Genomic DNA, 20,457 nt, shown 5'->3' with positions numbered 1-20,457 from the left:
ATGTCAGCCCAGACAGAAAAATTTACTAGATTTCCATGTCTAAAACAAGCAAAAAGCAGGGCCAGATACATGCCTCAACAGTAGAGCACTAGTCTCTCAATTATGAGTCCCCGAGTTCAAACCCAACTGTTTCACCCAAGTGTTTGAAGACATCGCAGCGAGCCTCATTAGAATGCCAAGGATTGAGACTGACAGTGTCCAAGACCTATGATTAATTAGATGACATTTTGGTTTCTGATAATCCACTGAGTCATGTACTTAAATTATTTAACATGGAGAAAGCAAGTCAGTAGGAAAGCTGGAAAAGGTTTGCTGGTCCTGTGATGAGATGGTTTTGGGGTAGAGAGAGAAAGGGGAGTGGTCTAAGGAGAGAAACAAGGTGTCCCTTCCAGGTCCCGCTCACCCTCTCCTCACACAGGACACTGCGTGTAGTCTGTGTGAGACAGCACAGAGAAAGGGGACAAAGCACCCTACAGGAGAACAACCATCTTCCCAATGGGGAGAGTTATAACCAAGAGACTGGAAAACGAGAAGTGACTCCTTTGCCGTGACTTTCCAGGGACTGTGTCTACACGTGTATGCGTGTGCGAGTGAGAGCCACTGCTCTCAGTGACTCTCCCAACACCAGCTCCTCATCTGTGACCTCCCACAGGACAGAAGTCCACCGGAATTGATGCCTGGCATACAGAGCTTCCAAGGACCAAGGACAAGAACTGACTGACCAGTCGAGGGGAGGAACCGAGTGCCCCTCCAGTGGGGACATGGGCGAGGGGGGGTCTACTGTAGTGGAAGGGGGACAAGTGAATGCAGTCTCAGTGATGGCCCGCTCCTCATGATTAATCAAAGAGCTCAGCAGCATAGCTGGGCAGTGTGTGTGTGGCGGGGGGGAATCTCTCCCCAGAAGTAGAGGTGTGGGACCCCTGTCTCCCCAGATCTTCTCTGACACTTTACTCGGCACCAAGAAAGGCTGGCAGTGCTGCCATGACTCTTGGGGGCAGAGGTGACTGGAGGCAGGTGTCTCAGCTGGAGTGCTGGATTTCAAGGAAATGGTGGGGGCAGGAAACAGGTGATGGCTGGGCTAGAACAAATGACCTAAGGAAGGAGAACAGGGCAGTGGAGAGTCAGCAACTCAAATTACAGTGAGGCAGGGAGCTGTGGAAGAGCGAGAATCGATAGGGTCAGCAATGACGGACAAGGAGATCGTACTTGTCAGATGAACTTGGCAACAAGAGAAATGAGTGACGCCATGTCATGGGTGTATGGGCCTCAGACCCAGACATTTGTCCACACTCAGGGTGAATCAGAGACTGAGGATAAAAGAAGAGAATCTGACTCCTGGAGAGATGTTGTTGGCAAGGTCAGAGCTAAAGATTTTGTAGGCAAAACATTAAGTCCAGTACTGAACATGGACACTGAAAACCCCAAATCTACGTAGCCCTATGCTATGGCCAATATGACAAGTGTTGGAGACGGGGGCCTGGGGCTAGGGGCATCACTAGGACTTGCTAGGGGCAGGGGACATGGAAAGGAACTCAGATCTGCTTCTCTTATGGTCAGTGGTGGCTGGAAGTTCCAACAGGTGGGGGAATGTAAACCACCAATCAATCTCTACAAGACGGCGTGCCAGAAGCTAAAAGAGTCTGAGCATTGCCAAAGCACCTGGACAAAGGGGTACAAAGCATGGCCAAAGGCCCAGCCCCAGGGGCGCTAAACACCAGGGCCCTGTGCTTCCTACATTTTACTGGGTAGCATTTCACAGGGCTTTGAGTTTGGACTGAAGACCTTCTCCAAGCCTTCATCCTAGAAATGACTCAAGATGTGAACAGACACAACACCGTCTCATGCACAAATACCAGGGGTCCCCGTGTGGTATCCACAAAAGGCTTATATGGTTTCGTGTTCTCTACTTTGCCACTAAAACTTAACTACATGTTGTTTTTGGTTTGCTTATGGCCGGAACACACACGTGGGGATCCCATGAAGACTGAATTCACCCCACAGCCTTTTCTGGGAAGGGGTAGGGCAGTGGAAGCAAGGCTCAATGATGTCTGCTTCGGGATTAAGAGCCCAGTGTTTCCTTAACTGAGAAGACAGAGGCTATCAGACACCAGAAACTAACAGGTTTTGTTTTGTGTCAAATCCATTAAAAGATCTCTTCATAACAATCAAAAACTTCCCTTTGTGTTTGAAATTCTTTCCCAAAGTCCTACAAGGGTAAGAAGCAGGATAAGACTTGTAGACAGAACTAAAAGAATGCGTGTGCATATGTGCACATCTGTGTGTGTGGGGGGGGGTGGGTGTGGGTGTGGGTGTGGGTGCAGGCAACGGAGCTTGAACTCAGAACCTGGGTCATTGTCTCTTAGCTTTCTTGCTCAAGGCTGGGTCTCTGTCACTTCACCCACACCTCCACTTGGGGCTTTTTGCTGGTTAACTGGAGAGAGTCTCATGGATTTTCCTACCTAGGCTGGCTTTAATCTGTGATCCTCAGATCTCAGTCTCCTGAGTAGCTAGGATTACAAGTGTGAGCCACTGGTGCCTAGCTTAAAAAACAAACAAACAAAAACTTGATAAAAGCTTGACAGATGAAAAGCCTGGAAGAGCAAATCTGAGCATTGACAAAGACAAAACTATGGCAAACACTCACATGCACAAGTGACCTTCATGTAGATTCATTTTACCAATAAACATGGCAGGGGGATTTCATGATTATTGGAGCTACTCTTGCCTTTGAAAATGCTCTATAAAGAAAAAGCATTTGAAATTCACAGACTGTAGAAAAGACACCATTTCCTGTTACCCAGCCTTCAAAACCCCACTAGAAGAATGCTCTTAGTCATAATAAACATAATGTGAAATCAGGCTGTGGATGTGGAGGGAAGATGTGTAATTCTGCACACGGAGCGGTGGCTCTGGCTCCCTCTGAGATTCATGTCCATTGCATTCCATTCACCTCTTGAAGGGCTACTGCACCACAGTGCCTCACACAGGAATGCACACCACCCAGTTTGCCACAGCTAAGAGACTTAGGAAGAACACCAGGCTGGCTTCAGAAACCAACCAGATATTTTGGGGAGAAATCTGTGGGGAAAACAATCACTTCAGACTCTGCAGGCACTGACAGTAACTTTGATTTGAATCTTTATCGTGAACTTTATATTTAATTTACAGTTTAGATCCCAGAAATTCTTCTCTGCCAATTTTTTCACCCTCCCCCACATCATTTGCAACAAGTTTTCTGAAATTAAATGGTAAACATATGATCAAAAGAAGTCCAAAGTTTGACACATTCTAGCATAAATCACAAAAAAGTTTGTTTCTCTGTAAAATTATAAACCACTGATGTTTCTAAGACACAAAGGAGCTGGTACAATGTAAATACACGTTTGAAGTGATAGTCTACGCTTCCCAGAAGAAAAATACAGCAATGAATATTCACACACACCTCTGAAGCCTATATAAAAATTATCTAAATTAAGTTTCAATGTGGGTTTAATACAGTGATCCTTACTCCAACACTTGTTATTTCTCTAAATCTGGATCCATTCCACACTTCCTCCTTTTCCCAAATTACAGTTTGCCCTCAAAATAATTTACCCTACCAAACACTGGCAAACATTTTTCAAGTGGATGTTTCGTATCTGTCCCTATCTTTTCGCATTATCAACTCCATCGGAGCAGACGCAATATTTAATCACGACGTTTCCTTCCCCCGACCCCCCCTTGCTGAACGGGATCTCACTCCACACCCCTCCCAGCCCACAGAATCAGACCTGCCATGTCATGATTGTTCAATTAGAAACTGCCGCTCAAGTTGTCCGTCCATATGGAAATCAAGCGCGGGAGCAGCTCAAGGAGAGCCATGGGGTACCAAGTCCACCGGAGTCTGGAGAGCGAGCGGAGGGTGCCGCGAACCCCGTTCCTGGGCGGGTGGGAATCCACACGTTCACACACAGACCTCTGGGTGCCAGGTCTCCCCAACGAGCCGGGTCTGGCCGAGCCTCGGCCCTCGAGCGGCCGCCCGGCCCCGCTGCGCCCGGGGTCGCCCCTCACCCATCTGGAGCGCCGGCCGTGCGCCCGCCCGCGCAGGCTCTCCAGGCCACTCACACACCGACCACTGGAGCCAAAGCCCCGGGCGGACGGCGGCCACGACTCACAGCAGACACCCGCGGGGACCACGCCAGCTCAGAGAGAAGGCCGGCCGGGGACCCCAAGACGGGCGCGGGCAGCGCGGCCACCGCGACGCCTCCCCAGACCCCAGCCTCCCGCCACGCGGGGCGCGGGGCGCGGATCTGCCGTGCCGGGCGCGGAGCGGGCGCAAAGCACACGGACAGACGGACGGACGGACGCGCGCACGCTGGCCTTCTGGCCACTCTGTCCATATGGCTGCGGCGGCCGAGCCCCCTCCCCTCCCCTCCGAGCCGCGCGGGGAGACTCACGCGCACAGGCGCCATCGCCATTCCCACGCGCGCACCCAGGGGATCCGGCCGCGGAGGCCAACGTCCCCCTCCCCAAATAACCACAACGACAATAATAATAACAACAACATGACGCTGCTCCCGGCGGGTGGCTCGCGGGAGGAAGCCGTGCAGCCCGGCGGCGCCCGGGTCCCGGCTCCCCCCGCCCCGACCCCCGGGCGGGCACCGGGCCACCTACCTGCGTCCCCGCGTCGCCCAGGGCCCCAAACGCGGGGGTCTCTTGGCCCCTGGAAATGGAATAGGAACCAATGGTCGGGCCGCAGGGGTGGTGCGTGCTTTCTTGACGACGGTGGGAAAATTAACTGGAAACGGGGGGGTGCGAAGCACGCACACACACTCACACTCACACACACTCACACTCACACGCACACACACTCACGCACACACACACTCACACACACACACTCAGGCGCGCGCAGACGCACGCGCACAGGCCCGCGCGCACCCCCGCGCACAGCCGCGGATCCTCTGGACACTTGCGGCTCTGACCAGGCCCCCGGGGTCGGGGGGGGGGGGAAGGGGTCCCCGCGCGCCCGCCTCCCCGTGCCAGCCGGCATTCGCCCCCCACCCTCAGTCCGGCTCGGCTCGGGCCCCGCCATCTCTGTCTCCCCCCCCCCCCCCAGCCCGGCCAGCCGCGCGCTCCCCACCCTGCGCAAAACTTTTGCATTTTTCCCTCCGCGTTCGCAGCCAGGCCGGGGAGGGAAGCAGGGCAGCGCCCGGCGCCTCCCGAGGGCCCCGCGCCCCGGCCGCCCGCGCCTCCTCACCTGGCGGCTCCGGCGCCTCCGCGCCGCTCCGGAGCGCAGGTGGCGTCCGGCTCGGTCCGCGCGGCCCCGCGGCTCTCCGGGGAGGCCGGGCTCCGGGGAGCGGCCGCCTCGCTCAGGACGGGCTCATCGCCGGCCGGGTCCCCGCGGGGCGCGCGGCTCCCGGGTCCTCGCCCGCGGGCAGCGCCGGCCGCGCCTCACATGCCGCCTCCGGGCGGCGGCGATCGGCGGGGTCGGCCGGCCGCCCCGCGCCCGCGGCCCGCGCGCCCTCTCCGTCCGCGCCGCTCCGCGCCCGCGGCCGTCGCACTTTTTAGCCCCGCTCGCCGCGGCCCCTCCGTAATCTCCGGTTCCTTTTGCCCAAAAGCAGACCGCGGGCGCCGGCGCGGGGCGGAGGGGCTCTCGTCCGCCGGGTGGTGGCGGTCGTGGCCGCGGCTGGCGCGCTCCTCCTCCGCTCCTCCTCCTCCCCGTCCTCCTCCTCCCCCTCCTCCCCCCTCCTCCCCCTCCTCCTCCAGCCCGGGGCTGGTGTAATTCACAGGCAGCTGCCCCGTGGAGCCCCAGACCTGCCCAGCTTCTGAGCATGCCCAGTGGCCCCGCGCTGCCGGGCGGGGGTGGGCGGCTCAGGTGGGGCGCGAGGCCGGGCCGCCCCTCCCCTCGGGCCCCCGACCCCCCAACCCCCCGACCCCCTGACCCCCTCCCCCGGCCGTGCGCCCGGAGGAACCGGCGCCCGGGACTGCCGGGCGCGCGGGAAGCGGGCGGCTCTCCAGGCAACTTTTGCACCCCGAGTGGGGAGCGACCTCCCGGGGCCGCGGGCGCCGGCGCTGGCGGGGACGGGGACGGCCGGGGACGGGGTCGGAGAGTGGGGCGGGGGACCGGGACAGGGACGGGGGCCAGGGCGGGGTCGGGGACGGGGACCGGGCCGGGGCCGGGGACAGGACGGGGACGGGACGCGCCCTGAACGGTGTCAGCGCGGCCGGAGAAATCAGAAGGGCGGCCCAGGAGCAGACCCGCGCGCGCACACACACGGGCACGCGCACACTCACACGCGCGCGCACACTCACACGCGCGCGCACACTCCGTTTGTTCCTATCAGGAAAAGGCGCAGTCTAGTGGGGAGGCTTTTAAAACTTGTATAGCGCTCAAGAGAACCAAGGAGAGAGGGTGAGGGAGAGAGGGAGGGGAGGGAGGGAGGATGGAGAGGACCAGGGAGAGGGGGTGAGGGAGAGAGGGAGGGAAGGGAGGGAGGATGGAGAGGACCCATGATGAGAGGGGGTAAGAGAGAAAGAGGGAGAGGAGAGGGAGAGGATGGAGAGGATCCATGATGAGAGGGGATGAGGGAGAGAGGGAGGGGAGAGGGGGAGGATGGGGAAGACTGATGAGAGGGTGTGAGGGAGAGAGGGAGAGGAGAGGGGGTGAGGGAGAGGACCAGGGAGAGGGGTGAGGGAGAGAGGGAGGGGAGAGGGGGAGGATGGAGAGGCTAAGGTCAGCTAACTGATAAGGAAAATGCAGAATTAAAGTTTCAAAAGAGAAAACGACAGCGGAGCTTTAAAAGCACAGCCAGAAATGAGGAAGGACAGACATCAAGCTGGAGACCCTGGACAAAAAAAAAAAACAAAAAGAGGAGGGGGGAAGGAAGGAAGGGAAAGTGGAAAGTGGAGCACAGTTGTGAGCACAGCTTTTAACAATAAAGGTGGAGGAATTTTTTTTTTAATTGTATTTAGCACAGGAGAGTGAATAAGAGGACATAGAGTTGTCTCTCTTCTTTTGCAGGAGAAGTAGTGATACGGACCATTACGTCCATCTACCCCTTCTGGAGTCTGTTCTCTTCTTCAGGTGAGAAAGTCTTTAGGACAGAAACGACTGAACATGGCGTAGCGAGAACTGAAGTCATCATAGGAAAAGAGATCCAGGAAGCCTGTGACTACGTGTCCTCAATGAAATCTGCAGGTTTGGCTGAATTTCAGGAAGGATATCGAAACATTATTATGAATACAGAAGCCGTCTTCTTTGGATACTTGTCAGGTAGAAATATAATTATTGCCTTATATATTTCTTGACTAAACAAACCTTCAGAAAGCACCCTCCTCCTGTATTCTTGAGGTCAGCACATAGATTCAACCAATGACAAGATCGAGAAAGGTTTTCTTTAAAAAATATTGCACCAATGTCTGAATTGGTATGATGTATTTCTCGTTCTCAGTCCCTAAACAGAACAACCATTTACCTTGTATTTATATTGTGTTTTGTATCACAAGTAATAGAGACATGATTTAATGAGTAGATCGATGGCACAAAGCTCACATCACTTGATACAAAGACATAGCTGTGGGTTTTGGCGTTCGCTGGAATTCTGGAATCAGTCTTACCAGGATACCAAGGAATTATGGTATTCACGGGTTAATGCTAAGAAGAACGGCCAGTGTTCATGGAGCACGTACTATGGGCCTCCCAGAGCTGAGTGCTCTGCTTACATTGCAGCCATTTCAGCAAGCAAAAGGACAACAGGTTGGAAAGAGAATATTCCGTATGCTTACTTAGTCTTATTCCTAAATTATGACTGCCTCTTGTCCGCACTTAATGAAGGAAAAGGTAAAGATTTGAAAAGGATGCACTGCTCATTTTACCTATTGAAGAGGAAAGTGACTTGAAATCAGCCGAATCTTTCCCATTAAGAATTGTCCTTTGCCTCCCGGAGCAGAAGTGACTTCAGTAACATTTGAAACACCCGCAAAGAAGACACAGTGACCAAAAGTAGACAGGAACTTGGTGCAGGTACTTGTAACCTAGCTACTCAAGAGACTTGAGGTTCTCCAATTTACTAACAAAAAAGCCAGAAGGGGAGCTGTGGCTGGTGTGATAGAATGATAGCCTCGAGGGAAGTGGCCTGGTGGCTCAAGGGGTAGGGTGGTATCCTTGAGCTGAAGAGCTCATGCCCAGGCCTGGAGTTCAAGTCCCACCACTGATCCAAAAGAAAAAAGAAATAAAAAGAATGGTAGCCTCGAGGACACAAGTTTAGACACAGCATACAGACCCTGAGTTCAAGCCCCAGGACCAGTACATGTATGTGGTGGGGGCAGAGGGAAGAAGAGATGCAGAGGTTCCAAAAATCAGAAAGGTTATTCATGTATTAAGCTCAAGGTTGATCATTGACAATAGTCTACAGATCATGAAATAAAATTGCAAATAGGCAGAAAAAGGAACAATTATAACTTAGAAAAAATATTGATATATTTCATTTCTTTTTGTAGCCACTAGATTCATTGATATATAGATGGGTATATGTATGTATATGTATGTGCATATAGATTATTTCCTCATTCCATCCAATAATCTCATTACTTTTATGGACATGCTAAATGTAAATTGCATGTTTGTATTGAACAAACTACAATGAGCAATTTGGGCTGAGTTACACTCACACTTTCTACATCAAGTGGATTCATGCTTGATTAGAATGATGTATTTATTTATGAATTTGCTGTCCTATTGTATCTCAGAAAAAAATTACAAAATGTCACTTGCTAGACTTGATGTGTAGGGGAACCAGAAGCAAATGCTAATTTGTAAGACATGGAAAAAAGAAATCAGAAACCTGTGAATATTTACCTTCCAACGAGATCTTAGATGAAGGAGAAATAGACTCCGGAGCACATTGTGAAATTCTGCATTCTAGATTTGTTTACCCAAAACACACAGGATAATTACAGGACCTACTCAATTATTAAATGAGACTCTAGTTGTAGACAAGACAGATAGCTAAAATAGCACACTGCTCCTGTTATCAAATAGTTATAAAACCTAGATGAACGATAGTCAGTGTTTACTTATGAAGAAAAACCAATGTAAGGGTGAAATTCAGGTAGTGGGAAGGTGTGGGGTGTCCCATTCCTACAGAAACTTTTTTTCTTACATAATTTTATCTTCCAGCAGAAATGCTGCAATGTGGAGACCAAGCAGAGCCTAGAGCCTAGAGCTATAGAGAGGAAACAGATCTGGGGGTTTCCCCCGGGATAATGTGCTGGGCATGTGTGCCAGTTACTTCCTGTGTAATAACCTGTCAAGCTTAGCCGCCATGTTGTTTCTGTTTTCTTAAAAATGCGTAACCTGCTCGACCACCTGCATGTGGTTTCGTCTTTGTGGTTATTGACTTAGGGGTGACATCATATGGTGACAACCACCAGTGTGGGGTGGTCACCTTTAAAAACTCACTCTACCCGCCTGAAGCTGGACAGTAGTTCCCGTGCAGCTATTAAAATGACTTCTAGCTCAATTCAATGAGTGCTGGGGACTTTACTGTGGTAAGTTCGAATCCCACCCGAGTGTCTCCTCAGCATCTACCAAGGTCATGCCCGTCCAGAGGCATGCTTTCAGAATCCAGGTGGAGTCCAGAGGCTCTGGGATGCTATTTCACCAGAGATTTTTCAACCACATGATTCCAAGGAGATCTGGGAGTTTGGGCTCAATGTGAACAGAGAAAATACCCCTGGTATGTATTAAGGCCTTCTGAAAGACACACTTTTACTGTGAGGATACTGAGGAAAGAGAAGAGAGAGCCTGAAATTGAATGGTGGCATATGCCCGAATCCCAGCAATGTGGAGGCTGAAACAGGAACATTTTGAGTTCAAGGCAAGCAAGCCTGTGCCACACTGTGAATTACACACTACTGAGAACCACACAGAACTTATTTCAAAGAAAAAAATATGTAGTTGGGTGCAGTGGCTCATACCTGTAATGGTAGCTACTCAGGAGGCTGAGATCTGAGGATCAAGGTTCAAAGCCAGCCAGGGCACAAAGGAACCCGAGACTCTTACCTCCAATTAACCTCTAGAAAATGGGAAGCAGGGCTTGGCTCAAGGGTAGGGCAGTAGCCTTGAGCTGAAGAGCTCAGGGACAGTGCCCAGGCAGAGTTCAAGCCCCTCGACGCACAAAAAAAAAGAAAAAATATGCAGAAGGAATAGAGAGTGAGAGGACCGCGTGTAATATTTGAAGAAATAATGGTCAGGAACTTTGCATATCTGATGAAAGATATTGGCCAAGAAATTCAAGGAGCTCAATTAACCTTAAACCAAGAAAACCACAACTTGGTCCATGGGAGCCAAATTGCTGAAAACCAAAGATAATGAAAAAAATTTTGAAAGTAGCAGAAGCAAAGGAAATAACTGACTTTCATGGAACAGTGGAAGTGAACATAGACTTTCACAGAAAAATCATGGAAGGCAAAAGAGGGAAGAAAGACACATGTAAAGGATGGGAGCCCAAAAGGATGAAAACAGCATCCATTTAGAATTCTGTATCCACCTAAACTCAAAGGCAGGAACCCTCCAACTAAGAAAAGATGAGAGGCCTTCATGGTCAGCTGACCACCAACTGAAAGATACTGAAGATTATCCAACAAACTGAAGGAAAGTGACCTGGGATTGAGTGATGGTTCAGAAAACAAGAGTAGACAGCACCAGTAGAAACTAAACGTATGACATGACATCATAGAAAACTGGAGATTTAAATAATAAATGCGTTTCATGGGTCTTACACCCTATAGATAAAATAACGTAGAAGGAGGAGAAATGAGATTCTTTGGTGATGGAAGATATACAAGATGGCAATGACTTAAGAATTTTTTTTTTTACTATGACCAGTGAACAATGTCACAACAAACAGCAAGAGAGAAAGTACAATTGAATTATAAACTCAGCTTGACTAAAGGAGGAAAGGCTGGGTGAGATACTGAAGCAAGAATAAACAGGACAAGTAGAAAACACTAGCAGGATGTTAAAGTAAAAACCTAGCAGTACCATCAATTCCATTAGATGTCAATGGACATATAAAAGATAAAAGAAAACTATATTCAAGGTACATAAACATGACTTTACTATTGGCTGTTTACAGGAAATGAAGTGATTAATAATTAAGGCTGTTTACAGTCCATAAGTAAAAGGACCACAGAAAGGTTGAGAATAAACAGGTGGAAAAGTTCACTAGGCATAACTGAAACATTTGAAGGTCTGGAGGCTCCTCAGTTAGCCTGGTGTTGAAGTGCATTTTCAGTCGAAATTCATCACCGACATGATAACCGTGTGGGAGAGATTTCTGTCTTGGTGTGAGACAAAATTACCAGAGTGAATGTGGTTGGTCTTGTTTCTGGGATGGACTGCATATGACACAGTGTCCCTTGATTCAATTGGCTGTCAGTGTTGTGATGAACTCCATTTGTTCACTCTAGGAGGTTTACACAAGGATATAATCACCAAATCATGTGTTCTCTCTTTAAGCAACACAGGACTGAAGATAAATATGTAAAATGCATCAAATTGCATGCTTAACATATGCACACATCTCTCTATAGATACGGTATTTCAAATTATACACTGACTTAATGGTGTGCATAAAGCACCGGTTTACAAATAAGAAATTCCAGGAACATTCGATTCCTGCTCTCAAGAATGAGAATATCTGGCTGAAATTCATGCAGCGCAAACTTGGAGTTGATTTTAGACAACTTAGACAAGGTTCTTCTCAGAGAAATCAGTGGTAAACGTATTCTGTATGGTGATAATCCTTCAACACTCTCTTCAACAGAATCATTTGCTACCTTCCAAGTGAGTTAAACCAACCAATTAAAAAAAAAAACTTGGTCCTTGTCTTGGGTTTTGAACTCAAGACCTAGGTACTTCCACTGAGATTCATTTTGTGCAAGGCTAACAGTGCTCTAACACTTGAACCACAGCTCTGATTTCAGCATTAATTAATTAATTTGCATAGTTTTGTAGAGATAAGAGTTTCCTGCCCAGACTAGCTTTGAACCACAATCCTCAGATCTCAGCCACCTAAGTAGCTAGGATTACAGGCGTGACCTACTGGCGCCTGGCTAATCCAACAGCCCTTAATAGATAAGACACAAGGATAGAATGAGTGAGACCCACTTACTGTTTTCATGTATTCACTTATTCACTGATTTCAAAGCACACATTGGACTTTGCTAAATACCAGGTATTTGGTGATGCTGTAGAGACATAGAGATGTCAACACACAGTTAAAGGATGCTGCTTACCTGGAAAGACTTATACAACTTAAATGACAAGAGCTTCTGAAAGCAATGCAAACAGATCACCTGATTCTAGAGGAACTTATGGGAACCTGAGCTTTTGTTTCATGATAAAGATAACCTTGCCTAACCTTTATGAAGGTCCCATCTGCCTTTAGAAGTGTTGATATTTATGTTTCTGGAAACATTCCAACACAGGACAGGAAGAGTAAGGATCTCTTTTGATTGTATGTCTTTTGTGGGCAAGGGGTTATAGATTTTATATTTATTTTAACATATGCCTTATCAAGAGATTCACATGATTGTATTTTCAAGAGGGGAAACCAGTGGGCAAGTCACCTAGAAAAACACAAACAATAACCATCTACTTTCGGTGACAGTTTAAACAGAAAGTTGCTGGAGGGATTCTTTCAATGTTGAAAAAATATATGTGGATCTCTGAGATACTTTCCAACTCAGAAACGTGGGGACTTCAGCCTGTATGCCTGGGTAAGCTGTTTGGGCTGTTCTGTATCTTCCATGCTCTGGAGGCTCAAAACAGCACAAAGCTGAGGATGGCGCTCATGCCAGCCAGAGGGGTTGTGAGACTGCACTTGGTTTGCCTCCTAATGAGTGGAACCACGCCTGTCAGTGGCTTTCACCCTGCTAAGGACAAGGTCTTCCTTCCAATGGCATGGCAAGTAGGAAATGAAGATGGCGGTCGCTTCTGACCTGGCATGGTCTGAGAAGTAACAGGGCAAGAGTCCTCAGTGTCGTGTGACCAGCTGGCCTGGGGTCTGTTTTCTCCTTATCTCTTGCTCCTCTCTGGGATTCCAGTTGCACAGAGCTTTTACTCTAGAGAAATCCCACTGAAAGACAAAGGGAAGCTTCCAGAACTGCACGTGCAGTGGAGTTTCTCCCAGCACAGGGAATAATTCGGAACTCCAGAATGCCTATTCTCTTCTCGATAGGGTGACCCTGGAATTCGAACTCTGGGCTCTGTCTTGAGAGGCCACTGTTCACTGCCACTTGAGCCAAATCCACAGCCCGTTTTAGTTACTTTTCAGGCTGGGTGTCACATGTATTGCCCAAGCCCAGCTAGCTCGGTGACTGTGATCCTCCTTCCTCCATCTTCTAGGTAGCAGGGATTGCAGGTGTGTGCTGCCATGCTCAAACCCACTCTGCATGTCGCTGAGCACATTTCTACTAGCACGTGGTGTTGTGGTCAAATGCCCACTGTGGAATGATTTTGTGTCACGCAGAGAAATCTCTTTATCTCCAGCACATGAGCACAGGAGGTGGACTCTACCTTCTAATACCATTCCGTATGTGGGAGAGTAATCGTCATAGGTACCATTTCTATACCATGGCCACTTTGCTTTGTGTCAGCTTAAATCTATAATGCCTCTATGTGTGTGTGTGTGTGTGTGTGTGTGTGTGTGTGTGTGTGTGTGTGAAACGTGGAAGTTGGAGTCATTTTTGTATCACATTCAAAGCTGTACCCTGGCACTTTCTGTTTACGAATCGAATTGGGCTTGTATGGGGATAGTTGTTTTTAAGTAATAACCAAACAAAGCCCCAAAGTCCTTTATTGTCTTTAATATGGACTAAATTGCTTCTCTCAGGTAAAATTTTAAAAGTCTCACTTTTGAAAACATGTGTTTCATTTGCTTGGAATTATCCATGGTGAACTTTCACGGAAGGCCTTTCTTTTTGGTATCCCTCCAGAACTGGAAGTTTGCATGTTGTAGTGAATACGAGACCAGGAAATCAAAACACTTGTGTCGGTTACCCAAGTAGGAAGTACATAATTTAGAAATTGGATATACTTGTGAAAATACCACCTAGGGAAAGAAATAGGCATAGATATTTTCCTGATTATCTGTTGAATTATTAATGTTCATAATTAGGCTTAATTATACATCATTACATACATTGGCTAGGACTTCCAGAGCTGTTAACCACGAGGGTTGTGTCGAAATAATTCGCAGCCTTTTCTAGACAGTGTGAATGCATTCTAAATTTTATTACCATTTCAGTCTCTATCTTTTTAACCTTTTTCTTGCTTTTTAATTTTGGAGTTGTTTTCCCTTCTCATTATTATTTTGAATCAAAAGCATGCGTTGTGGTTGGGCATGGCAGCACACACCTGCAATCTCTGCTACCTAGAAGATGGAGGAAGGAGGATCACAGTCACCGAGCTAGCTGGGCTTGGGCAATACATGTGAGACCCAGCCTGAAACGTAACCACAACTAAAAAGGGCTGTGGACTTGGCTCAAGCAGCAGAGAACACAAGACAGAGACCAGAGTTCACATTCTAATGTCTCCCTCTTGATAAGAAAGTAGATACCCCGGAGTTCCAATTTGCTCCCTTGAATTCTGTCAGCCTCCTTTCTTCTCTCTTTCCACATGTTTCCTCTCTCTCTTTCTCTCAAATTCTAAGATCCAGAAACCAGTTCACCTTCTCCTCAGCGTTGGATACCAAGTCCTCACATTTGTCGGCAGCCAGTTGATTTACAAGATAGGAAGCATCTTATTTGTGTAGCAGCAGGTCACATGACTTGCCTCTTGGTTGCAACTACTCTTTTCAACCCTTCCCTACCTCTTTATTTGAAGCAACTCTATTTGACCCTTTTCAGTGTACTTAGAATAATATGTTTAAGTCCTTGGATCATATTTGTCTTCTACTTTCTTGGAGGAAAGAATCTTCTTTTATTTTTTTTTTTTGCCAGTCCTGGGCTTGAGCTCAGGGCCTGAGCACTGTCCTTGGACTTTCTCAAGGCTAGAGCTCTACCACTTGAGCATCAGCACCGCTTCCAGCTTTTTTCTATGTATGTGGTACCAAGGAATCAAACCCAGGTCTTCATGCATGCTAGGCAAGCACTTTAACCACTAGGCCAAACTCCCGACCCCTAGGAAAGAATCTTTTAAAATAAATCCCTTTCAATGACCCACCTTCCAAATGTCAGCCATTTACTATTTACATTCCTCTGGTCTTTTCCCTCCCCATCCTACTTCACAAGCTCTTCCTCCCCCAGCCTGGCTTGCTGACAACTCAGTTTAAAGGGCTCTTTGCCAGACCAGCTTGAAGTCCCTAAAATTTCTGCACTCTTTCTTCAGAAAACGGCCTAAGTCAGGTGATATTCCCAGAAGACTAAGCCTGACAGTGACCGGTATCTCATTGTGATTCTCTTGAAGAAGCTCTTTCTAGCGACCCAGTTGTGTTTCATGTCAAGATTGTCTTGGCTATTCTAGATTCTTTGTGTTTTCCTGTCAGTTTTACATGCAATTGTCACTTTCCACTGGGGGGCAAAGAAACCCGCGGAGATGTTGATTGGAAATAAGTCCAACTTTTAGACAATCTCCACACTGATATGCATAATGGCTGGAGTCACTGGCATTCCCACCAGCAGTAAATCACAGTTTTCTTTCATCTTCACCTGAGTTTGTGGGAGTGGCTTTCCTCCATGACGCCATGTTGACTGGCTAAGGGGGATTCTGGTGTAGTTTTTATTTTGCATTTCCCTATGACTAAGGATGATGAAGCATCCTCCCCCCGAAGAATTTATAGGCCATTGCACTTGTGAATTTGAAAAGCATTTGGTTTTGTTGCCTATTGGTTGAATTATTTGCTCCCTTTTTGGGGGAGAGTTGGGCTTTTGAATTCTTATAATCTAGATAGCAATCTGCTGTTAGATGAGTGTCGGGCAAAGATTTTCTCTCATTCTCGAAGCTTCCTCTCCTCTCTGTTGATAGTTTCTGGAGCCCCGTGGAAGCCTCTGAATCAGTGCAATCTCATTTGCAGTCATTGTTCTTGTTCCTGCACTAACAGAGTTCTCTTCAGAAAGTCTTTGCCTGAGCTTTGGTCTTGAAGTGTTCCTCTCTAGTTTCATACATTGTCTTTGGTCTATTTTATGCAAGCAGAGGGGAGGAGGTAATTTAGTTTAAATTCAGGGTTATAAATCTGTGTAAGAAAGGTTAAAAATCTAGTTGTGACAATACATGTCAACGACAGTGGTGATAGCCTAACTTCTATTTGAACCAGAACGATTTCTGAACCCTTACCTGAGCATTCTATCCTATGCCTGTATGTATGTATGCTGTCAGAACTCAATTTTATATACAGAGGAAGATCTCTATATTAACTTCAGAATTAAACAAGATAGAAACTTACCCTGCTCATAAAAAATATTTCTAGATGTATGCACTACCTCATGCAACAGAGAGGTGTCTTCCACTTAGTTTTACCTCATCGTCCTTAAGTTGTAGCTTCTATCAAGTTCTCCTCTTGATCTATAACAGCTTCTGCAATTCCTTTACTAATACTTGTGCATATAAAAAGAAACCAGAGAGAAAGACAGACAGACAGACAGTTACAGAGAGAGACAGACAGAGAGACAGAGAGAAGGATGGCCCTGTTTAAGATTAGAAGTTTAATCTAGCAATGACTATCTTATATACCACTGGCAATTCACTGCAAAGCAGGGAGGTCCTCTACTCAGAAGAGAATCCAAGCTCCATAACTAAGAACCACAGGGAGGCAGACATCTGTTAATACCGCTCGCTCGAATTTTTTTTTGCTCTCAGGATGAGGACATCACGTTTGTAAGTATCACCTTCTTCTAGTAAGGGCAAAGTCTCAGGCACAAAGGAATTCACTGGTTTCCAATAACCTGACTCTTATAACCTAGTTAGCTGATTCACTTTTGAAGAAATGCCTCTTCCAGTAAAGCCTCCGTGGCTACAAATATTTTGACTGCTTTTAATGCGTGCCAAAGTTGTACTTCTTTCAAACCAAGGATAAAACAAAGTACACACACACAAACACAATCCACTCCTTATCTCTGAACTCTCTGAACTCTGTGAAGGCACACGGCGTCAAGGTTTATATGCTCTCTTGGCATTAGAAGTCACCCGCGCCATTCTTTCATATTGACTCAAGTTTGTCTTTTTAACTTCCTGTGAGTTTCATATGTAGTTGCTCCTAAGACGATTTCAGTTTTGAATTTTGAGCCATGATGCAAGCAAACCGCTGTGTTTCTTCTCTGGGCCCATCCCCAGGTCCCTGCGTCAGTCCATCTTCAAGACATAGTCCATCACAAACAAGTTCTCTTACAAGCCCTGGCTCAGTTACCAAATTGTGCTTCATTTGGAATTTCTCCATACCATTCAGTACTCTAATCCCCACTTTAGAAGTCGAGGAATTGGAGTTGTTGGAGACCAAAATTAACGAGATGTATTGATTCCCTGATATGAAACGTTGGCCAGATTGGAGCACATCAATTTTCAGAATAGTTACTACTAAAAACGTATGTTTGTTTCCATTTTTATTTTAGTGGCCAGCAAATTAAAGAAATTGAAGTGGACGAGTGTTGGCTGAGGCACCAGGTTCAGTTCTTAAATGTTGGAAACCAAGCCTAGCAGAGTGTCTGGGTGGGGCGGGGGGCTTTGTCTGTGTGTGTGTTGGGTAGGGGAGAGGACAGAAAGTGAGACTGGCTGAAGAGAACAAAAGAGCATCCATTATCACATAGGTGGTCCCAGATCTCATGCCCCTCCACAAATTATCAATGAATTAGCCTCTGTAAGACTCAGTAGTCCCTAAATTTCAATGTCCCTAGCATAGTTGACCCAGAGCAGGGGTGGGGGCTGGGGGGCTTGGTAAGCCTGGGAATGGTGTTGGGATCCAGCAGGTAGAACTGTGATCGAGTGGAGGGCAGGAGGCTCAAAGCCAGGGTCCTGGAGACACAGCTTCCTCTTCTAAGTCGGAATGGACTTGTAGAAGTTACCCAGAAAGATCGAGAGAAAGCGGAGCTGTGCTACCCTGCCCCAGACACCAGCAGGTCCCAGCTTGGCATCTTTTCCTCGCTGGGCCAGCTACCTTTCCCTTTGATTGGGATCCTCTAGGTCTCACCCTCGGGAGGCTGCAGGATTACTGGGATCTCTTTAGGACTGCACAGGTGTGTCTTCCTCCCATTCGCCCACTGTCAGGTCTTCTGTTAGCACTGGGATCAGAGCAGAGCCCTCTCACCTCCCGCTTTCCTTCCTTGGAGACAGAGTCTTGCGGGTTTTCCTCCCCGTCTGGCCTGTAACGGGGTCTTCTCAGTCTCACCTCCCATGTAGCATGTGCTAACAGATGCACACAGCCGCACCCAGCAGTGAAAAGGGGCCTTGCAAACCTTCCTGCCCGGGCTAGCCTTGAACTGTGATCCTCCCCTTTTCAGAGTCCCAAGTAGCTAGGATTTCAGGTGTGAGACACAGGCACCTGGCCAAAGTGTACATATCAAAAGTGCATAGTTCTTGTATGTGTGAGTATATGCTTGCCTATGTGCATATATATATGTAAATGTTTGTATCCATGACACCAAAACCACAGTGAACACATCTTCTACTCAAAACTTTCCTCCTGATTTTGTCACTCCTTCCTCCTGCTCTGTCTTGTCTGTTGTGTCAGCATGGGTTGTCTTTTCATCACTTTTAGAACTGTCTATGACTGGAGTTACGTGGCGTGTTTCTGAGGGGTATGGCTTCTTTTGTTTGCTGTGGTATCCCGGGATGGCTGTTGCTTTCCTCTGCAGGGTATTTTTTTCCCCTCAAGTATTGGACAGAGATTGTTTTATCTATCTGCCTACCCGTGTCAGGTTCCTGCAAACGTCTGTGCACAAGTCTTCAAGATGCTTCCTTGCATGCTGTGAAAAGCCAGCTGTGCAATGTCCTGATCATAGAAGAAGTGAGTGATTTGCTTCTTGATGAACTGCCCAGCTGTACTATTTTTATATTCCAAGCAACATGGGGTACGGATTCCAGTTTCCCAAGACGGTTCCTGGCCCCTAGCAGAGGGGGGTGTTTTGGTTTGAGGTGTTGTCATGTGATGCTGAGTTGGTCACCCTATGAAGGGGACACGTAGCTATTTGCTTTCGATATGGCTTTGGTGCTGTGGCGGTTCAATTCCCTTATCCATTCTTAATCATTAGCATCGTTACTGCTTATGTATATGGGCGTGTGTTCCCACGTATCTATGTCTACTGTCCTCTTCTAACTATGTGTATGTTAGGAGTCTTTCGTGCAGCTGCTTTGCAGGATATTCAGAGGTAGAAGGGTATGAAGGAGGGAGTTTAACAGTAAAGGCACAGAGAGTGATGACCTTTGTGAAAATTTGCAGGGGATGCAAGAGAAGCTCAGGACAATAACGGGAAAGCGTCACGGATTGTTCTGAGTGTTCGCCTAAGATTTGGGGAGGTAACTTGGGCACAGCTTCTAAAGTGTGAGAACTAAGAAGTTCGGCCGTAGTTTGGCCTATGCTGGCCTGGGTAACAGAAGACAAGTTCAGAGGTGTCCGATGGATGATTGTAGAGGAGACAAGCTACTCTGCTGCAAAGACTTGTCAGGGAAGAGGGGTTGGGGGACAGGAAAGAAGGTGACAGTTCCGAAGGCACCCGCCATTTTGGGCTCATGGTAGTTAAGTGTCCACTAAACTTCCCCCTTCAGCTTATCTAGATCAAGGGATTACTTTCTTCTGCATGCCTTCAGCAGTTGAGCTTCCGGTCCTTCACCCTCTATGTGATTGTGTGTGCTTTTCAGTAATTCACTTAACTTTACCCAATAATATTACAGCCTTCGGATGGGAAAGTATGTTTAATTGCTCCATGAACCCACATCTTTTGTGCTTGCGAGAAACAGGGCTTCTAGCCAGAGATCCTTCCCACCCTAGTCATTTATTAATGGACCAATAAAACATACCCCAAAGTATCTTCATGCCCTAATAAAATCCACAAGTGACGTTTATATAAGGATTCTCATTATGGAATAGTCAAGGTACTTGCCAAAGTTTTGCCACCAAAATTTCTGAATTTGTAGCTAGCAGTGTAGGAATTGACTAAGCCCAAGGCAGTGTAAAGATTTCTGAACATTCAAGCAGAAGCTACCAGGGAAAGGAGAAGATGAACCACTGCTCTCCTCTGATGCAACCAAACCATGGTCCATGTGCCAAACACCACATGGCAACATATATTCTGAATGGGGCCATGATGATATGAAAAGAAAAGGAAACAATCAAAAGGAAGCTGAAGGCTTCCTTTGTGAGGTGAAATGAAGTCACAGAAATGCAAAGTGTGGAGCAGAGGCTTCTGTGGCACACAGTGCTATCTCTGCACCCTACCATTTTGTAGGATGCCAGGAGCAAACCACAGCTGCGAAACTTGCCC

The 20,457-nt window shown here is 47.6% G+C and overlaps 1 long non-coding RNA gene across 3 annotated transcripts in view; it reads left to right on the top strand.

The window, feature by feature from the left end:
- The first annotated feature begins 6,309 nt into the window (after positions 1–6,309).
- The window catches only part of LOC150045845 (uncharacterized), a 37,514-nt gene continuing 23,366 nt past the window's right edge, over positions 6,310–20,457 (top strand). For all 3 annotated transcript variants that reach the window (XR_016532688.1, XR_016532690.1, XR_016532689.1), the window contains exons 1-2: positions 6,310–6,394; positions 7,004–7,255. This is a non-coding gene — a long non-coding RNA (uncharacterized LOC150045845). The remainder of the gene's footprint in view (positions 6,395–7,003; positions 7,256–20,457) is intronic.

Source organism: Megascapheus bottae, chromosome 26 (genome assembly GCF_031878675.1).
Source record: "Megascapheus bottae isolate mThoBot1 chromosome 26, mThoBot2.hap1, whole genome shotgun sequence".
Taxonomy (NCBI): domain Eukaryota; kingdom Metazoa; phylum Chordata; class Mammalia; order Rodentia; family Geomyidae; genus Megascapheus; species Megascapheus bottae.
This window is presented reverse-complemented; position numbering and strand designations above follow the sequence as displayed.